This window comes from Panthera pardus, unplaced genomic scaffold, assembly GCF_024362965.1.
Source record: "Panthera pardus isolate Hobbes unplaced genomic scaffold, ASM2436296v1 HiC_scaffold_2, whole genome shotgun sequence".
NCBI classification, from domain to species: domain Eukaryota; kingdom Metazoa; phylum Chordata; class Mammalia; order Carnivora; family Felidae; genus Panthera; species Panthera pardus.
In genome coordinates this window covers 91,024,551-91,042,168 of record NW_026526765.1, presented here as the reverse complement: position 1 = coordinate 91,042,168, position 17,618 = coordinate 91,024,551, and the positions used below count along the sequence as shown (strand labels likewise).

Genomic DNA, 17,618 nt, shown 5'->3' with positions numbered 1-17,618 from the left:
AAAATTAGCCTTGATATAACAGTCCTAACCTCGTCTGGGGTGTGGAAAAACCAAAGTGTGAGTTTTAAACTTTTGGAAAAACCAAACCGTAGTTTCTCAAATAAACATTTTTAAAAGAATACTCAATTAAACATAGGTATTATAGTTAACAGTAGAGTGTGTGTGTGTGTGTGTGTGTGTGTGTGTGTGTGTGTGTGTAAATATCGGCTCTGTTATTTGTTAGCTGTATAAACTTATGTTTTGTTTCCTCTTTTGTATAACGCGAATAATAATATTATTTTATGGGGTTGTTGTAAGGACTAAATGATTTACTATTTATGAAGTGCTTCAGAGAATTCCTTGGCACATATACATATATATTTCTTGTTAACTAAATAAAAAAAGCATTGTATATTATGTTAGTCAACTTCTGTAACAAACACCCCCAGATCTCAGTGGTTCAAATTAATAGAATTTTGTTTATAACAATATCATGTGAGTTTGGAGGCTCCACAGAAAGATCATACTCAAGGGAGTCAAATAGCATAATAGTTCACTTCTGTGGTTCTCTCATCCCAGTGTGCCTCTCAGGTATCCTCTGCATTCAGCTGGTTGACACATACATGAAGAGAGTATATGGAGGCTTACTTAGTGTGTTTTACGAGAGGTATGCAATTTCTACTCACACTAGACCTCAGTGGCATGGCTCTGTCCAGGTGGAAGAAGGCTGGGAACTGGTAGTCTTTCTGTAAACACAGGACAAGGAAACATGGTTGATTTATGTCTGATGAACCAGGAACATAAATAAAAAATGTCACATAAAGATTTTATCCAAAAGAGTTTGAAAAAAACTCAGCCCCATGGTACTCAAAGTTTATAAAGAATCTCAAATGAATTTTTGCCTTCCACATTCCTTTTTATTCCAATAAAGATGCAGGAGTCAGTCTTATAAGGATGGGGAGTAAGATTGGCAATTAAGTATCTTTTAAATCAGTTGGAAATTATTGTTAGTTTGACCATGTAAATACAATAGCTAATAGTAAATACACAAATAGTGTATTTATGAAGTCTGTTTTTCTTTTGGACAGATCTAGTTCCTTTCCCTCCCCCCACCTATTTTTGGTTTGTTTGTTTTTTATGACCCTAAAAACCAATTTCTCTAAATATTTTATCTCTATTTTAGAGATAAAATAGCTCATTTTATCTCTAAATATTTCTGAAAGGCATCCGTTTCCCTCCATCTCTTTGGGATAACTTGAGATCAAATTATCATTTTTTCTTGCCTGGACTATCACATTGACTTCTGAACTGCTCTCACAGTATCTACCTTTGCTTCCTTCCAATTTATTCACTGCAGCCATTTGGTTTTATCTCCTAAATCTTTTTATAACCAGCCCATGTATTTAAGTCTGCTCCACAAAATTCTAATGTAACTGACCCACATGTTTCCTTTGGTGTCACTCTTTATCTGATCTCTACCACACCAGTCATCCTTCACTTCCAGGACATACTGGAATGTCTGCTGCCCCAGGGCTCCAGCAAATGCTATTCTTTATGTCCACTAGTTTCCTTCTCCATGCATTGGCTACTGAATTCCTAGTTATATATGAAATATCTGAGATAGTTCTTCAAAGAAGCAGTGACCACCTAGACTATATATCTCTTTGTTTACTTTTACACTGCACTCTTAGTTCTCAGTCACAGCACTTTTTTTTTGTAATTGTAACTAAATAATAAATGCTGCAATTAGATATATAATCTCTGTGTCCTTACTAAAATGTTACCCACAGAAGAGTGTGTTGATCAAAACATTATCTCTAGCACCTGGCAGTGTGTATTACAAAGAAATATTTTGTATTATAAAGAATAGATATGTATGAATAAATGTAGCTCATTTCAATTCCACATCACCAGATAACTTCATTCATTTCCCAATTTACATCTGATGTCTTACAATATACCAAGGATTATGCTACATGTTATAGATTCAAATTTGAATAATACTCTGGTCTTCACGTTGCTGATAACACAGTGTGGGGACAATAAAGAATGGAAATAATTAAAGGCAACAAGCAATACATGGGTACAAAGTTCATGAAGAAGCAAATGAATACACATATATATATTTTAATGAGGGGATTTTCAGGAAGAGTAATATTTTGGTAATTTTCATTCTGCTTGTCATTGAAGATCTTGATTATCAATTTGGGGAGGACAGGTGCCTGTACAAAGCCCTGTGAACTTAAATTCCAAAGCCATCATTGATTTATGAAATCAGTCTCCTTCTGAGAAAAAGAGAATTCTATCTTGTTGGAGACATTACTGATTGAAAGGAAGAGAAACAAACTGACTAAAAGAGGTTCATTTTAGAGGTACGAAGAGGTACCGTGGAATCCAGAGCAATAGCTGGAGGTAGCTAATAAATATAATGATGAAAATGTTTTTTGAACCCTTGCTTTATTCATGCATTGAGGTAAGTGCCACACAAATATCTCAAATTAACTAGGTTTCAACAAAAGTGACAATCAAAAAAATTCTGAAGAAAGACTACTCTCAACTGCAATTTTCCCTATTTGTCTTCATGAGCTCCTCTACCTTCTTGTTCTTGTATCTAAATCTTTTAACTGGAAAACACTTGTCCAATGATTTTCTTCATTTTTTGATAATTTACCATGACTGACTCCTCATTGTGAATTTCATACCTCAATAATCTTACGTTCCCAACTTTATATACTAAACAAGATACAAAAAATCTTTATATTAATATTATATTAAGTCCATTAATTTTATGCATTCATTCTTTTAATTTTCTCTTTTATTTATGCTTTACATAGTATATCCTATGAACTAGGTATTGACTAGAAATATGACAGAGAAAAATATTGTTTAATGTCTGTGACCCAGGTAACTCTCCAGTTGCCAGCACCATTCAATGTAGACTCTAATTGAAAAGAAAAAACAAAAAACAAAAAACAAAAAACAAAAACGTTTCATATACAAAACAAACATTTGAAACAGAAGAACTTACCCAGAGGTAACATAGTCAAGAAGAAAAAGGGAATCACTAAAGTAAATATAATAATGATCTATGGAGTTATTTTGAGGGGATAACACATTCGTTAAAAAATGTGAGACACTCTCCACTTCTGTATTAAAGGAAATCATATAAGCTGGAAATCCTTTAGCTATAAAGCCACAAGAAAATTTCCCAAAAATACTGGAAACACACTCACATAGTACAGCTGACCTGTCAGGGGACTAAGGAAAATCCATCGGTTTTCTGCACAAGACGGAAAACTGAAAATCCAAGGGACGAAGCACAGGCTGAAGCTTTCATGGTGGTGGTGGTGGTGAAGTACAGGTGTATGGGAAGGGAAGGGGTAGTTGCCAATCTCTTTAAATAAAGGGACTTTTTACCTCTAACTTCTTATTTTGATGTAAGTTCAGAATCACAGAAAAGTTGTAAGAGTAGTACACAGAATTCCCATATATTCTTTGAGATTCCAAAAATGTTGAAATCTACTTACATATACTTTTTAATTTCTTCAACCACTGTCTTTCTCTTTGCATCCATTTGAGAGGTATCATGTGAGGATTATTTACTGAAATTAAATGAAAAAAGTAATGAACCAATTGTTAAACTAATTTTAAAAAGCTAGGATAATACAACTAAAAAAAGATGAAGGAGAAATTAGCACGTTCCCTAAATTCAGATATGAATATTATGTACATAGAACCCTCAATTACTTTATCTAAAATTCTCTACTGGTAAGACATACATTTTGAACGAAGAGATTGTCACTATGGAACTCAGTAGCCAAACCTTTAAACTCCTGGATGTCTGATAATACAGAGAGTTGCTCCATCTCAGAACTGTGAGAAACAATTTCATCATAAATTACAGTTTTATGTATCCGGGTGATTGTTAACCAGCCGTAGTTGTTTTAGTTTGTGCATACCTACACAGCCAATTCTAACATCTTTGGGGTACAATAAGAGTAAAATGCATTCACTAATGTAATAGAAAGGAATATGCTTTCTATTTAATTATTACCTTAGGAAAAATGATTGAGAACACAAGAAATCCCTGCTCACATTTTACACTTGATTTCATTATCATCAATACCTCTAGTAGTCTGAGATCATTTATTGGCTTATAAACATCTCTTGAAACCTATTCTGTGGAAAATATGTTTTCTGAAATTGTTCTCTACTATTAGTGGCTTCTTATACAGAATACATGCTGTCAAAATTCCCTTTAAAAAGTGTCTCTGTAAATACACAGATTAGTTTAACAAGTACAGCTATTTGCTTATCTTTACTCATCTTCTGCATACAAATACACTTCTGTTTTCTATTATTGTTTACTTACAACTGAAACTTAATTATTTTAAAGTCTTATTGATTCACTGGGTACTCACAAACTAAGTTATCTAAAGATTTCTAGATACCATTTTATGCTACTTTATATTCATAATTTGACTTCTGCTTATGTGATGAGTCTAAAAATAATTGAAAATATGTTTCTAATGCTGATATTCTACTTAAAAGAAACCCAAGACAATAAAGTAGTAGTTTAGAAACATAGTTCTAAGAGCAACATTTCCATGTTTTTTGGAGCTGGCTCTATGCTGGTAATGCTGATAAAAATGTTCAATTAATTATTCAAATGGTTTCCAAACCTGAGTTTAAATTATGCAAGTAGATTTCAATAAAATTTGCATCATTAGAAAAACATTCAAAAATATTCATTCACCTCATTTTACCTAGAAATACACTACCTGAATTTCAACTTGATGCGAAAACTACAGTTAGGCCTGTAAAGTCTACAAGACACATATCTGCAATTTTTGTGGACTAAATTTTATCTGAAGAGCAGATAGATACCAATTATTTTTTGGCTACACAAGGCAGAATATCTGCAGATATTCTTCAGTGAAACAGAATATCCTAGCTTGAATGAAACATTTCTAAGTGCTGAATCAGCAGAAATTTATGCCAGTCCATAGCTTAGTGCTGGGGGAACTTCTACCCGCGGCCCAATGACCACATGGTGACCCTAATGGACCTTATTGGACTAGGGAAAGCTAAGCCCCAGGGCATCCATTAGTTCAGCTGAAACTTTAATGTGAAGAGAATGGAATTACCTCACACTCCAATTTAAAAATCAAGCAAACAAACAAAAAAACAGCTGTAATCTAAATTTGTGAGAGGAGCTTGAGGAAACTGAGAAGAGAAGACAGTCACTGAAGAAAGCAGAAGTGCTAGAAAAGAGGGGTAGAGATGGATTCCTGAGTCGGATGGGCAAGGACATTCACCTGGTATTCCTGACTTTGTTCCTCTGGAAGAGCAAGCACTGTTATCTTTTGTTTCTTAGATTCTATGAGATCTTGCTGACCTTAAAATAACATTTCTCTGTATTTTTACTCTATTTTTCATCTATTCTGAAACTTGAATAAGTCTGTTTATTAAAACCAAGATAACAGTGGATAGGCTGAGAGATTCAAATCAGAAAAGACAGGAGACCTATGGTAAAGTCCATGGACTTACTGAGTACATAACTTTTTTATTAAATAGAGCCTAATTTCCCATCACATATGTCCAAATTATACTAGACTAAGAAACATTAACATAAAGCAGCTAGAGGGCATCCTATAGGCAAAGTGATTGTAGGAGTGATTTGCAAATGTTATTTATTTATTTATTTATTTATTTATTCATTCATTCATTCATTCATTTTGGTAGATGTGTACTATCTCAGAAATATTCAGTAAATACTGTTTTCGTTAACATATTGATGATGCTGATAATTACATATTTTCTGTATTTGGTTAATTTATCAGGGCAGGATACTAATGAGGTTATAGTTACAGATCGTATAGTTAGCTCAGTTCCATTTAAGTGACCACAGATTGACTTCTCACCTCAATAAGTCACCACTGTTGTGTATCATTAACTGCAATGAGGACTAAATTAAAGTGTGAGATTGCATCTGCAAAATGATGACTACTTTAGAAAAATAATTCAAACCTTGTGCTTTATTTATCATGGGTCACTAGCTTCATCTTTGTGTATGAAAACTAGGATAGTTTATATCTTTCATGATGAGACAGAAAAAAGCAGGCCTTTTTTACAATTTTTTGTCCCTGTGCATTTTCATATAGAAGACTCTTTTTAAAAATATCTTGAAACATAAATTAATCCTTGCTTAAAGTTTGGAAGACTAATTTCTATTTTTTAACAATTACATCAGCCATTTTAATTGTTTTGATTGTCTGATCTAGCTTTTCCATTTAATTGCTCTAAGAAGAGACACTAACAATTAAAGTTGCTCATGCAATTAGAATAATTATCTTACTGTTCTAAACTTACAGTAGATCCAGTGGAATTATTAATGGCAGCAGTCAAATATTATGTAAGTAAATTAGATTTTTTTTACCTCTACTGATTTGATTTGTATTAACTTTCTGTATTAAAGAGAAGGGAAGTCTGAGAAAAGAGCAGAAATTACAATGAATTATAGAGTAAGAATTTAGTAAACGAAAAGCTTCCAGAAAACTGTAAGTCCTGTATTCTTCAAAGATAAAAATGTAATGGGTAGCCCAGGTGGCTCAGCTGGCTAAGCATCCAACTCTTGGTTTCGGCTCAGGTCATGATCTCCCAGTTTTGTAGGTTCAAGCCCCCCCGCTGGGCTCTGTAATGACAGTGGGGAGCTGCTTGGGATTCTCTGTCTCCTGAGAGTCCAGTAGGTCTGTTCCTCTCCCACTCGCGCTGTCTCTGCCTCTCTCAAAATAAATAAATAAACTTAAAAAAAAAGCTTTGGGGCACCTGGGTGGCTCAGTCGGTTAAGCGTCCGACTTCAGCTCAGGTCACGATCTCACAGTCCGTGAGTTCGAGCCCCGCGTCGGGCTCTGGGCCGATGGCTCAGAGCCTGGAGCCTGCTTTGGATTCTGTGTCTCCCTCTCTCTCTGCCCCTCCCCCGTTCATGCTCTGTCTCTCTCTGTCTCAAAAATAAATAAACATTAACAAAAAAATTTAAAAAAAAAAAAAAAAAGCTTTAAACAAATAAAAATTTAATGAACTTCTAATCTCAGGACAATTTCTGAATTACTCATATAAAAGTTGTAGGTGGTTCACCAGGGCTTTATTTAAAGTTGGTCTTGAAAGACTTCAGATTATAACTCTGGGTCAATTTGAATAATGGTAAATATTTATTTTATGGACCAAATAGTATTCTGTAAGAATTTATAGCAAAGTTTCTCAAACTTTCTCAGTTTATGGGGGGGGGGGGGGGTGGGCGGTGTCTCAGTATTTCTTTTTCACAATACCCCTAGGGAAAAAAATAGTTCTATTTATTAAAAAGTTAGGTGCAAACAATTTAATAAGCTTTTATGTTCTAATAATATCATCCTTAATAAGCATGTGTATCCTTAATATATCGCATTATTGTCTTTAAGAAGCATTTATATCTTAATTCCATTTGAAAAATAATGCAGATAAAATAGAAAACAAAACAAAACAAAACATCGTATTCTTAAATAAACGCTATCACAGATGGGACGTCTGCACCTTTCGACACACACACACACACACACAAATGAATAAATGGCAAGTAGGTGAAATTCTTGAGTGTTTACCAGATGCTAATTAAGTGAATTAATTCTCCTTGCTACATCTTGAGTTTAAAAAGGAACCCAAATTGTATTATTGCATTAGTCTCTACTTTTTTCAATGTAAAGAGGAAGTTTACATTGTAAATGTAAAGAGGAATGTGGGCAACACATTAAATCAACTATGCTTGCATTACCAAATTCCCATAGCTAAGTGCATGTTTTGACCCAGCACTCATTAAATACCTTATTATTGGATCTGAATGACAAGCTCCAGGGAATCTCAAACTTAATACAATTCTTCCCAATCCCACTCTGTAAACTAATGCAACTTCAATTCTGAGATTCATTTTATGAATGGATTTTGTACCTCAGAGAATATTTCTCTTTCTTTAAACCTACTATGTTGTAAGAAAGATGCATAAGTGTACATACACATAATATAGTTTTATGTTTGATTTGACTATAATAGAATATTATAATCACAATAAACCATTTTTGTGATCAAATATAAGGTAAATCCCTACAGATTATTACATAAAGATTTTTTTCAGGATGTTATACTGGTACACAAAATGTATATATGTAGATATATTATTTGATATACACTGGATTATCTTATACATGTTGTTCGATTTTTCCCTGGCTGGCACAGGGTTGTCAGATTTATCACAATTTAAAAAAGTAAATATAGGATTTCCAGTTAAATTTAAATTTCAGAAAAACAAAAATACAGTTTTAGTATTCTTATGTCCCAAATATTAGATGTTGCATAATTATACTAAAATATTATTCCTTGTTTATCTGAAATTCCAACTTAACTGGGTGTCTTATATTTTATGTGCAACCCTGGTAGGCAGTTTTTTTTTTAATTTTCTTTTTTTTCTTTCTGTCTGCCTCTAGTTTCCTTGCCCCATCCCTTTATCCATTACTCCACTGTCCTAAACAAGACAACCTATGTCACAATAGAAAAAGTAAATCCTTTGAATATTTATTTATTTATTTATTTATTTATCTATCTCTGTATCAGTATTTATAACAACGATAGCCGTTACTGAGTGCTTACTTTATAAGGCACTCTTTAAAAGTTTATTTATTTTGAGACACAGAGAGAGAACATGAGCAGGGGAGGGGCAGAGAGACATGGAGAGAGAGTCCCAAGCAGGCTCCACACTGTTAGCACAGAGTCCAACGTGAAGCTGGTATCCAAGAACCGTGTGAGAACATGACCTGAGCCGAAATGAAGAGTCAGACACTTAACTGACTGAGCCACCCAGGAGGCCCTAAAATGCAAGGCACTTTTAGGTATGTTACTTACGTGTTCAGTTAATTCCCAGAAAAGCAAACCCTGTAAGTACTTCTAATAGCCTCATTTTACAGATTTAGAAAATGAGGCTACAAAGGTTAGGCAACATGACTGAAGTGGTGCAACTAGTAAATCACATACCAAAACTTGGATTTAGACCCTGGGATAGTGACTTCACATTTTAACCACATATTGTGTTTTATACATACATTTATATACCTGTATTTTACAAATATTAAACCGAGAGGTCACCTAGGAAATGCTGAGATCGGAAACTCTGGCTGCCCAAATCCAAAAAGTTCAGATAATTCAATTTTCATAAGCCCACTCTTGCATTATAGCTAAAATGGTATTGTAAAATATAGCAAATTAGCATTATAATAAAGTTTGTTTCAAAACTTTGTGTGGCATAAATTATGACTATCGAACCATTTGATTTTTTCAAATCTTATTTCTCTTATTATTTTTCTCTCTACATTTTTCTCTTTCATGTACATATGAAAAGGAAGAGATATTACAGATTTTACATATTTGTTTATTATAAAAGTATAGATATAAATGTAGAAAATATCTATTAATATTTTTACCAAGCATGTATGCTTAATCTTAAGTTTTTTGGTTTTTGTTTTCTTTTTAGTTTGTATGCCGGTATAGGTTTTCTAAACAAGAACTATGCACTTACATGTCAAGTCAGTTTGAAACACATAGTAACCATGGTTATCTGAGTCCCGAACTACCACATTCCAATGTTAGTGAGCCAGGCTTGAAAGCAGAGAAGATCTTATAGCTTTTCTTTTATATCTGAACTATAACATGTTTTCAAAACACTGGGGTAATAAATTCTGCACTGTTTAGACAGAAAAAAAAATGTTTCTAAGTTAATTGCCCTCTACCAAAATTTGAGATAAAAAATTGAAAAAATTTATCCATCCACTATCTAGTATTTTCAAATTGTGGTTTTCTATACTAACACATTTGTGATTTAATTCTACATTAAGAAGAGCACAAATGTGAATGCATGCATACTTTTTTCAAGAACAGGCAAAACCAATACTTAATAGCACTGAATAGGTTACATGAAACCTATACAGAGCTGTGCTGACAAAAATAAAAAAATAATATTTGATTATTAGAAAAAGTATCAGTATATGTTTTTAAAAAATATTTTAAGTGTCTAGTAATCTTAGAGACAAAACCTTCAAATCCTGATGAATATGTTGATACAAAGAGTGATCATTATAATGACACATTTTAGGGAGCATTATGGAGATACTATTGCTAATGAATAATAAATAATAAAATGAATTGTAATAACATAAATAATTATATCAATAATATGTATTGAATGATTCCTATGGGTCAAGGATCTTTTAAGGGTGATAGATATATCACGATATTTATTTAACCATCACATGGTCATAGTGGGATGGACAGTGTCTTAGTCTGTTGAGTCTGCTATAGTCACACACCACAGATTGGGCGGCTTACAAAGAGCAGATATTTATTGCTCACAGTTCTGCCAGCTGCAAGTCTGAAATTAGGGTGCCAGCATGTCAAGTAAGGGCCCTGTTCCGGGTCATAGACTTCTAGTTGGTTCTCACATGGTGAAGGGTTTAAGGATCTCTCGAGAGCCTCTTTTATATGAGTACTTACCTATTCAGGAGAGCTCCACTCTCATGCTTTAATCACCTCTCAAAGGCTGTACCTATTAATACCATCACCTTTTATACTTAGGATTTTAACATATGAATATTGAGGGGACACAAACACTCAGACCATAGCAGGTACCATTTTTGTCCATTTTCGAGTAAGTTAAGGCACAGAAAGATTAAACTAGAGGTACAGCATTACCATATCCTATGTGTTGTTTAAACACCAGTGGGCTTCCTGCAGAGTCTGGCCTCTTAAAAGTATGTGTGAAAGTTTCTCCTGATGTTGAGGAATAAAGATGTAAATTCAAGAAAGAATTTTGCCTCTTAAATAAAAATGTGCACTAATTAAATTTTTATTTAAAATTATTATTAAGCAATACATGTTTGGTAATGAAAATTAATCCAATGATTGATAAATATAGAAGTCCCTCTGTCTATTCTCTGACTCTAATAGTACAAATAGTACAATTAGTACTCAATAGTACTCTCAATAGTACATGAGATCCAATAATCTAAAATATGGGGAGGGGAACCTTACTTTGCCTTATGTTTGACATGATTTTTAAAAGTTTTTATTGTTTTGTATACTTTTTTCAAATAAACTGTGGTGTTCTTGGCGATGCTTTAGTTTTCATTTTGTTATCACCTTATTCTACAACTTTCATATTTTACATATTTACATTACACCGTCCAAAGCAAACCTGTTTATTGTTTATTATCTCAGCCACTATATAAAAATCTTGAACATCTCTCTGATTTATCAACATAGTTCACAAGGTCAAAACAATCACGATGCCCAGGAGAATATCAGCTATAGGATTGGTTATCAGCCAATTCAGTGTATATGCCCACCACTGATCTAATCATAAAGGCAAGAAATTGGTATCAATGCCACCGGTAACTAGGGGAGAGGTCAATCCCTCCAAAACTTCCTGGCTTCTTTGAAATGGAGAATGTTTCATGGGAAATGATGTTTACCCCATTCTTTAAATAAATCTACTTATTTCTCACACTGAGAGGGTGGATGAAGTGAGTTTAATTTTATTTTTCCTTTGTAAGAGACCTATGCAGACACTTGTAAAGGTTATCTTATTTATCCAGAAAAATTTCCTTATATTCACTGGATATGACTAAGTCTCCATTTAAAAAAATATATATTCAAGGATGTGACCTTTTAATGATAGAATAAGGTCTTTGGACATTTCAGGAAAGCTTTATTGTAAGTTTGAATACTTTTTATTGTTCTGTTTTATTGCTTGTTAAATAGGTAATATGTATGTATAAACACACACATCTCTCTCTATATATATATCTGTACACATAGAGAGAGATACAATCTTGTAATGGCTGTTTATTCTTCATCCTTTTTCATTTTGTTGGTATAACATTTCAAAGCTTTGTGGTTATTATGTGTTTTCCAAAGTAATATCAACCCATAAGTTACTTAATTTATTATAATCTAGTATAATATGATAAGTCAAACTCCATAATTCCACAACAGTCATTGTAGAAAGTTAGCATTCATAAACAGTTATACAGTTTATATTTTCATGTAGATGTCCCTATTTTCACATGCACTTAAGATGTGAAACACACATATAAGTGCTCCTATGCATGCCAATTGATTGAACTATGACAATTATAAATGATTCTTCAGTTTTAAAGAGTTTCCTCTTTTTAATATTCTATTATTCTGACAAACGGATGTTTTCTTGTACAAGTAGTTTTAAATTTAGAAAGAAAAGAATCACTTCAAATAAAAGTCTGAGAGATTTATAAACAAGAATTTCAACAATCATCCTGCCGAATTGTCTAGTTAGACACTGATTTATGAGAAAGATGTTCCTCAGATGAATAAAGGGAAAGAAGAGCTCAACTAATACGATCCATAAAACTCAGTGTGGAGTCTATTAGGGCTTGAAGACTTTTTACTAGTTTGGAAAATGAAGCAGATGTCTCATTGAACAGGAGACAATAAAGAGAATACTAAAAATATGCAGCAGCACAGCCACATCTGTGTCAATTTTTCTGACCTGGTATTTTTGAGAAAATTAAGTCAACGCTCATTTTCCACTTGTTTTAGCTATGTCCACTGTAATTGTGGCACTGAATTCAAATTTGTAATTCATAAACATGGGACTGAGGTGCCAACCTGAAATAGAAGTGATAACTCAGGTTTTATACTTTAATTCATCAGCCAAACATACAAAACAGGCCAATATAGTATGAAGGTGACAATTTTCTTGTTACTAACGGTAACATAATCAATCAAGCTACATATTTCTGGAAAGCAATAAAGTAATGTTCTTCCTAAAAGATGGTCTCTAAACTTGAATGGTTCACATTACTTCACTCTAGTTTTCTGGTTGTATTCTATGATTTCAAAAAATTCCTTTGAAATGAGAGCATTCTTAGTTGTCATATAAGGGTACCTGATTCCTTTCAAAATTTCTCATAAAATATTGTTTTGTGGAATGCAAAACAAAGGAGTGCAAGTTTGTTGCTTTTATATAAACTCAATACCGTAATAATAGTCTCCATAGCTTTATGTTTATAGACTTCTATGTTGTGTACAAAGCACATTCCTAAGATATTTAAATAAGCATATGCAAATATATATAATATGTTCTTATTTTAGTTAAAACAATTAGCAGAAAAGACTTTTAAAATATCACTTGGGATTAAAATTATTTAGACTTAGATAATGGTTACATTGTAATTTTTCACTTGGGCACATGATTTTGGAGATAAAGAAAAAAAATCAAATTATTAGAAACTAACCTAGAGGAGCTTCTCTTCAACTGGCAGGAGGAAACCAAAAGATAAAATTAAAAATTTATTATATGCATAAATATTCATTGAGATATTTCATTTATGATTTAATTTGATTCATTTACTTGAAATTGAAATAAGCACATACTAAGGAATATATTCCCTAATATGAATCAGATCACTTAAAAAGAAGAACTAGAGAAATAAGTATTTATGAGATATAATCAGGTGTACAATTCCTTATTCAAATCCCAGGGGCCAGATGTATTCTAGAATTGGGATTTTGTCTGAATTTTTTAAAGGTAACATTTTGCATGTATCTTGTATTATGTAACATCTAATGGAGTTCGGGATGGCACCACCTAATCAGACATGTTAATACTTCACATATATACATATATATATGAATATAAAATATGAATATTTAATTTAAACAAAAACATCAATAAATATTCATATATAAAGTAGGTCTTATTTTGTCACTATATGAAAAAACCTTTTGGTGATTAGAATTCTTTGGATACTGGAATTGCAGATGAGACACTTTGGATATGTATTACAACACAGATTTCCCTATTTATGGGTTTCTTCTGCTTTGTACTCTGAACTATGTGAAATGTTCCTGGGTTCCAGCCATTTGACTACAGCCATGAGCACTTAATAATGTTTGATGATCAAGGTGGTATTTGGGCTATTCCAAGCTCTTAACTATTACTAAAACATGAGGAACTTCATTAAGCAGCTCTGAGAATAGAGAGCCTATTATGAGGTAAAAGAAAATATTCCTTACTATGCTAAGGACAACCGAACCCAGACAGAATTAGATCAGATGCATTTATATTTATTTACATTTCTATCATCTCATAATTATTAAATTTCTTACTTGGAGTTCTTTTCTTATACTTTCAATTCTTTTATTGAAGTTGTTGGATTATCTCTCTTATCTTTATGATTATATGTTTCTGTGAACATTATACATTCTTCTCTCAAGTGTTTGTTAATCTTTCATTGAATACAATGATTTCCATTTTCTTTTCTTTTTCCCCCCATTATATAAACAATCTTATGTTATTCTACATACGAGTAAGACTGGTTAGAAAATTACTTATTTTCTTCCCTGAAAAGGTTAAAGAACTGTAGAGGATTCAGCTCTGAGTCAAACTCAGAGATTATGGGCCTTAAAAGTTTCAGTCCTTTTTCAGATTCACAGAGCTCTATGACCATTCAGGCCAGAAAGCTGGGATGTTCCCCTTGTATTTGCTCTCAGGCCACAGTATCCTCTAAGCACACACCAAATCTGCACCTTTTTGAATATCCTTAGATCCTGCAGGTACTTGGATGGTTGGTCATCTTCCCGTGTCAAAATAAGTCAATGCCGAATATCACAAGTATCACAAACTTGTAAGTGGTGGAGAACTTGAAGTCAAGTTCTCTGAGGCCAAGTGTTCAGGTGTCTCTTTTTATAATTCTATAGATATTTCAAAAGGTACCTTTTGATGAGTGGAGTCTTTTATTACCTCAAAATATTTACCCTTTCATGAACTGCAAAATTTGATCTGTTTAATTCTGGCAAATGTCTTCGATATGATTTTGCTCTACTGCTAGATAATAAACAAACAAAGACAAACAAACAAACAAACAAACAAACATTAAAGGGCCTGACTTTAATTATAAACATAAACCAAACAACTAAGGAAGAATCTCTGTGCCTAGTTCCAGAACTGTGCTAGAAGCTCCACACTTCCTCACACTCGTATGTATTCATAAACTGTTTCTAAACATTGACCTTAAAGGAATATCTTTCAACTTGATAAATTTTAGAATCCTGCTACTAACTGGTACGTAATGGATTGTCAGTCTTGAGATTTCGGTTTCACTTGGAAAAGATGGGTTTATTCTATGTTGCCAAAAAAGAGAAAGTGAATAAAGAGATGTAATTTAACTCATCAACAAGGGGAAAGAGAAATGTATGAACCTCAGAAGAAGAGAAAACCATGTTTGAAAATTGTTTGATCACTTAAACTTTTTATTCTTATCAACACTAAAGCATATCCTCCATTAGAAAAACAGTAGGTGTGACTGAATTGCTTTTAAATGACTTTCAACGATTCCTTTTTGCGATGAGACAGAATAATTTTACTATAATTTCATAAAATTTTATTTTCATTTGTTTTGTCTCTCTGTCAAGCTTGAGATGACTGATGAAAAGAATGTGTAAAATAGAATAATTTTCGCTATTGAAAATTGTCTAAGTTTCTGTAGATAGAATTATGATCTCTATTTTTAAAGTTTTAAAATATTAAAATAAGAAGACTTGACGTTTGTGATGCTTCTATTAGACAATAAGATGGTGAATTCATCAGAAGGTCAAAGATTTTCAACAGATAATAGTTAATGTTCTGGGAAAATGTTACAAGAATAAATTTCCCAAATTATGTTAAACCTCATAATAAATGGAATTAAATTTGGAATAGGGAAAACTACAAAAAATAATTATTGCTTCAAACCTCAAAAATAGTTTCATAATGTAAGAAGCACTATTAAATAAACTGGGCATTTATTTGTATTTATTGTATAAATACATACATAGTTACATGTCGATTCTGCTGGATTGTATTCAGAGAATTTCTCAGAATTCCTTTTATTAAAAAATGTATCTGCAGAAAAAATTAAATCCCTTAGGAATTTCATAATCACATCTCAGAGAAATACAAAAGAAAGTACAGACTTATATCTGAGAATTAATTTTAACCCTTTGTGTCTAGTTTGAAGCTTCTTGTCTTTGTCTAAAATTACAAGCCAGAATTTTGTATCTCCATTGATTAAAAAAAAAGTGTGTACAATGTAAAGAAGTTTTGCATATACTTGTACTGTACATGGGCTGAATTAAAAAAAAAAAGAGTTGAAGCAGAACTTTGTAATTTGTGTAAAGTATGAGTGTAAAGTTTTACCGTAAAATCCTAAAAATATACATTGTTTCAACTAAAACCAAAAAATGCAGTATTAAAAAAAGTGCAATTGCTTTAAAAATAAAAAAAAAAAGAAAAGCTTAAGTCACCTGAAATCTAGAAAATTACACACTTGATGTAGAATCTATGATTTCCTCTAACTCATATTTGGTAATATTATTACTATTTCAGGATAAGATAGATATCAACTGAAGTGCCCTCTTCAAATTACATTTGAGATCTGCATGCTTCCTTCCCATAAGGGCTACTTCCTTCTTGTTGACTTCTGGCTTCTATAGCTTTATGGATCATCTTACCTCCCTTCCCAGTAGTTTGCTCCTGTTTTGGGTCACACTGTCCTAGATGTGATATATGGCCTACTTCATTTGATTTTTATACCATCACTAAAATAACAAGCAAGCAAATAAAAAAAAAATAAAACCAGCTTATATAATTGATCTCATTATAGGTCTAGAAAAATCAGTTATGGGTGTTTCCACAAAAAACACCAAGCCATACATTTTAAATATTGAAAATTCTTTCAAAGTTCATTAGCCACTATTCACAATTTTTTGATACCACTGTATTTGTTCTTTTTTTTTTAAGTTTTATTTTTTTATTTATTTTGGGAGAGAGAGAGAGAGAGAGAGCAAGCAAACAGGGAAGGGGCAGAGAGAGAGGGAGACAGAATCCTAAGCAGGCTCAACACTGTGAGCCCAGAGTCCAACACGGGATGGGGCTCAAACTCAGGAACCGTGAGGCCATGACCAAGCCCAAATCAAGACTGGCTGCCCAACCAACTAGGTTCCCCTGTTCCTTTATTTATTGATGTATTTTAAGATTTTATTTTTAAGTAATTTCCAGAGCCAACATGGGCTTGAATTCACAAGCCTAAGATCAAGAGTCACACACCCTACTAACCTAGTCAGCCAGGCATCCCTTGTTTCTTTTATCTATTGTGTTCCTCATTCCCCTTTTTCTCTCTGCTTCTCTCCATCACCAGGTTTTATTTTGTTTTAGTGTTTGTTTTAATTTAAAGCTATTGATTATCTATCTGCTTCCAACCTGTCTTCTTAGAGTCTCACATGTACTTTAGAGTATTTTCCTAATATATCCTTCAAAAAACTTCTTTCCAAAATGGAACTATAATGCTAGTGAATGAAATAATCGTTTTTATAGTTACTATAATTATATTTTATAATTATTAAAATCATATAATCATTATTAAAGTTTAGTAGTTTTTTAACCAACTCTGTTTTCCAATAGTAAAATTTTGTGGACTCTAAAAAAGCTGTTTGCTCCCCAAATATAACATTGTCATGACAAAGTACATTTATTATGTAGCTGGAAC

At 32.6% G+C, this 17,618-nt stretch overlaps 1 long non-coding RNA gene across 1 annotated transcript in view; it reads right to left on the bottom strand.

The window, feature by feature from the left end:
- Nucleotides 1–17,618, bottom strand: part of LOC128778287 (uncharacterized) — a 29,645-nt gene that overhangs the window by 286 nt on the left and 11,741 nt on the right. The window contains exons 4-5 of the long non-coding RNA XR_008423810.1: nucleotides 3,507–3,581; nucleotides 662–725 (exon numbers count right to left, since the gene is read on the bottom strand). This is a non-coding gene — a long non-coding RNA (uncharacterized LOC128778287). The remainder of the gene's footprint in view (nucleotides 1–661; nucleotides 726–3,506; nucleotides 3,582–17,618) is intronic.